The sequence below is a fragment of the Clupea harengus genome, chromosome 1, assembly GCF_900700415.2.
Source record: "Clupea harengus chromosome 1, Ch_v2.0.2, whole genome shotgun sequence".
In the NCBI taxonomy this organism is placed as follows: Eukaryota; Metazoa; Chordata; class Actinopteri; order Clupeiformes; family Clupeidae; genus Clupea; species Clupea harengus.
This window is the reverse complement of record NC_045152.1, coordinates 31,104,108-31,109,107: the sequence shown is the minus strand read 5'-3', so window position 1 is coordinate 31,109,107 and position 5,000 is coordinate 31,104,108. Positions and strand designations below refer to the sequence as shown.

Sequence of the window (5,000 nt, the reverse complement as noted above, 5' to 3'; positions counted from 1 at the left end):
AGGAGAGGGCTGGCGTTTGGCCCTGCCGTTCCACTGAGCAGGATGTTTACCCTCTCTCTGCCAGGCAAACTATTAGAGCTACTCACACTGTGCGTTCACATCTTCCCACGCGTGGCGTCACACCGCCACACGTCGCCTCTGACGCACGCAACTCAGGCAGCCTTCCCAACAGCCTCTGCTCCAGCCCTCTCATGGCTCCCCCAGTGGTCTGATGGCACAGCTACACAGTCCCATCCCCCCCCCCCCCCCACCGCCCCCCACCCCAGAACAGGCGGTTGAGCGGGGCCTTGGGGAGGGGGAGGGGGACTGGACGGTAGACAGGGTGAGGCAGATTGGGGTGGGGGGGCACAGACACCGTCACCCCACCTCCTCATCCCTCCCTCCCTTCCTCCCTCTGAAGCCTCCTCAACGTGGTGGCTGTCATTTGCACGCGCCCACTCTGTCTCCTAATCAGGGCCGCGGTGGAGAGGGGCTGGTGGGTGTGGGGGTGAGGGGCAGCCCATGGCGGACTGGAGAGGACTGGTGGAGCGGCAGGGTTAATCGGGGCGCCCGTCTGAGAGGGTCTGAGAGAGAGAGAGCGGCGAGAGAGAGAGAGAGAGAAAGAGCGAGAGAGAGAGAGAGCGGCAGGCAGCCGCTCCTGCTCCAGCTCACTCACAAACTCACTCGTTCGCCCGAGCCGCACAAGGGCTTTCACTGGCCAGCCCCATACAGAAATGGTGGCCACAACAGCAGGCTTGACGGCATACGCTAGCATAGGTACTGAAACCGCACACGCGCCGCCTTTCCAGTGTCATACAAGGTCTTTCTCTCCATCTAAAGGCGGCTGATATAGTTCCGGCACTGATACACTTCCTTATTTTATGTGTGCTTTTACACTCACAAAGGCAGGTATGCGTGTATAAAAATTAAGTGCCCCATCCTGAGCACCGCCACCGACTCCAGCTATTACTAGCTATAGAACACACTGCCGTTGGCTCCATGTGAAACTGGTCCTTCCCCGTAGTAAAGTGTAAGTACTGTACAACAGCGACCGATGAAGCTGTCCAGAGCATTAAAGCCAGACAGCCCTGATGAATGGGGCAGTCCATTGTGCTACGGGACTGAGAGCGCTCATCAATCGAGCTGCTACATGACACAACGATCCCTAACTGCACTATCCGCCGCATTAAATCAGACGTTCCTTGATCACGGCTCTCGGAGGAGAACCGGCCCCCGTAGATCTCTGTGATGACAAAAAGAACGCAGCGGCCGATTAAGATCATGACCTCATTAGTTGGTTGGAGTTAGTGACCGCTAATGTTGAAACACGAGGTGAAACGAAACTGAACTTAGATCATAGGTGCTCACCAACGGACACACAAAGGTTTCGTTTTTTCAAGAGACCCCTGAGGTCAGATGGGTCATCAGGTAAGAGATTATGGTTCCTTAGTGTCCGCACCTGCAGCCAAGGCTACGACTCTGCTGGAGCCGGAGCCTGTCCCTCATATAATCTCAACCACCAAAGAGGCCACCATCCTGTACCTCCGCTGGTCAACCAATAAAAGGCTAACAAAAACAAGGTCATGGATCTGATTGCCCGGGAGCCTACACACCAATTAAAAGATATACCTGACTCATATATTAAAGGACTTCATATATATGCAAATGGCCTCAAAGCAAGGACAAGTTCTTTATATAGTACAATTCATACACATGGGTCATTTTAAATGGTCATTTTAAATTACAAATGAGCAGACAAAAGAACATTGAAAATGAGGAGATTTAAAAAGGGACCAACAGCATGAGCTCTTCACCAAAACAGTCATGACACACCAGTGGAGGGGCTCTGTTTGGAAGTAGGAGGCGACCATGCAGATCTCTCACGCTCTAAAGTGCAGACAGAACCCAGACAAAAGGCTTCTCTATCCTGAATTCATCTCAGTGATTAAGCATGAGATCAGCCGGACACAAAAACAGCTTTGTCACCACCCAGTAGCCGAGCAACAGTGTGGTCAAACAATAACCGGGTGGCCTTGCTCTCACACTGAAGGCTGCCAGCCTCTGCCTTGACAGAAGCATTTTTCAGCGTCCACGATGGCCGTTTCCCATGGAGTCGGAATCAATGTCACCTATTAGCGTAGGGCTCGTGCTCGTGACACCTCCGCACGTTGCTTCGTCGGCAGCCTGAAACTTTTATCTGCATCCCGAGAAATCTGCCATTACCCCAGCCAGCCAGCCAGCCAGCCAGCCGGGCCCGGTATCATCGGAGGGGTGCGCGGCGAGGGCCTTGGGAGGATAAGCATCCATCTCAGCGGCAGGCTAAATCCGCTTTGCCTGGCTGCGATAAACCCACAGCCCACTGTGTAGTGTGGGATATAATCACTCAGGGGAGCTTTTAACAAGAGCAAATGCAAACGTCTTACCCCCGCAAAGGCATACAATACATACCACGCAGCCAGCGAAAGGGCTCTTTTTCTCTCTTTCTCTCTCTGTCTCTTATACACACACACATACGCATATGCACAATTCACAACACACATTCAAGTACACACACACACAACCATACACACACACAAACACACACACACACACACACACACACACACACACATACATACATACAACAATACATAATTGTACCTCACATAAAAGTACACATACAAAAACTCACTTACAAACACAAACTCACACACACACACCCACACACACACACACTCACATGAACACACACACACAACATACACCGCAATGCAAATGTGCCTACATGCAGACGAGACTTTACACCAACATGAACTCCAATAGGCATCGATCTGGACTGGAGCAGCGGAGCGGTGGAGCGGTGGAGCGGTGAGGTGTGGAGGGGGGCGGAGAGCAGTGAGGTGCAGAGCGGGGCACAGTGGGATCAGCGGCCTGCTGGCGGGAGGCAGCGCTCTCACACACACACACACACACACACACACACACACACACACACACATGCTGGCGAGAGGCAGCGCTCTCACACACACCACCCCCGCCGGGAGAGCACACAGCTCCACCCTCAACCCCGCCCCCTGCCACACCTGTCTGCGGGGGCCCGCAGAGTTGCCCCTCAATATCCAGCAGCGTCGTGCGTACTCACACACACACACACACACACACACAAAGAGACACACACATATATCACATACACACACAGTGACATGCGCACAGTGAAGTGCACACACCAGAACAGCCACACCTACACACTACCACACGCACAAGGAGCTTGTGGGCTCCCAGTGTCTGCTAATGAGTTTGGCCAAAGTCAGCACCTCACGGTGCTATTCAAGGGTTTCCTTTTTTTATCCCAAAGGGCATTCAGGTGAACCGACATGACTCACGGCTATTCAGCCCCCGGCCTCAAGTCCATACTGGACCAGAAGTGTGCCTCAAGCCCAGGCACCGGACCCCACTGGACCAGAAGTGTGCCTCAAGCCCAGGCACCGGACCCCACTGGACCAGAAGTGTGCCTCAAGCCCAGGCACCGGACCCCACTGGACCAGAAGTGTGCCTCAAGCCCAGGCACCGGACCCCACTGGACCAGAAGTGTGCCTCAAGCCCAGGCACCGGACCCCACTGGACCAGAAGTGTGGGCCGCTCAACCCTCAAAGCGCGAAGTCATCCAATGCAGCCACAGAGGGCAAATAATTCATTGAATTATTGGGGTCTCGGGCGTTTGATTCGAAATGAATAATGTGCATGACACGCAGCCCTTCAAGGACAGCGATGAATCAGCCCCTGTGATCAAATAACTTTTCATATGCATCTCATTCAAAATTCTGGATGATTCTATGAAATCGCCAAATTGCTGTAATGATGTAAAGTGGCCCGTCTCTCCATGGCGGTTTTCTCGGGCTGTCAGCAAGCGCTCAGCAGGTCCGACCTTGGGGGTATGCTGGGGTAAGGGAGCGAAAAATGATCTGCATCTCAACGTGAAGTCAGAATATTAAATAAGGGCAGCCGAGAGGCTGCTGCCACTGTTGTGATGGTTTCCTGGCACCAGAAAGTGAAACTAAGCGATGGGGATGTGAGCTTATCAATGGGTGTGTGTGTGTGTTAGCTCGTGTGTGTGTGTGTGTGTGTGTGGGGGGGGGGATGTGTGTGTTTACACGCGAGCCAGGGTGAGTCAGTGGGCCTTTGGCTGGCGGCATTTGTGATTTTTGATTGGCTGGGATGCCACAGGCGCTGTGTGTCCTTGGTCCAGGACTGAGTCTGAGCTACTTTCGTTCTCTCTCTCATTTTCTCTCTCATCCTCTCTCTCTCGTTCTCTCTCTCATTTTCTCTTTCGTCCTCTCTCTCTCGTACTCTTGTTTTTTTTCTCTCTCTCTCGTTCTCTCCCCACACAAGAGTGTTTTCAACTCTCACCAGCGGGCGTAGTGTGGCCTTAAAACCCGCTTGCTCTCAGACACGCATATATACGTGGGCCGTGCCTGTTTTTTGAATATCTTTAGTGGTTAGGTCTTTCCCTGCTTGTCCTCCAGACATAACAAACATACCATCAGCAGAAACAAAGACTAGAACTCATGAACATGTATACAATCATGGGCATACACAGTCTCATAACCTCTTTCATCCTGGCACACACACACAGACACCATACACACACACACACACACACACACCATACACACACACACACACACACACACACACACACACACACACACCATACACACACACACACACACACACACACACACACACCATACACACACACACACACACACACACCATACACCATACACACACACACCATACACACACACCATACACACACACACACACACACCATACACACACACACACACACACACACACACACCATACACACACACACACACACACACACACACCACCATACACACACACACACACACACACACACTATCACCATACACACACAACCATACACACACACCATACACACACACACACACACACATACACACACACACACACACACACACACACTATACACCATACACACACACCATACACAC

The 5,000-nt window shown here is 52.3% G+C and overlaps 1 protein-coding gene across 1 annotated transcript in view; it reads right to left on the bottom strand.

Annotated features, from left to right (window-relative positions):
• Nucleotides 1–5,000, bottom strand: part of adgrl1a (adhesion G protein-coupled receptor L1a) — a 97,869-nt gene that overhangs the window by 78,622 nt on the left and 14,247 nt on the right. The gene's annotated exons all lie outside the window — the stretch shown is intronic.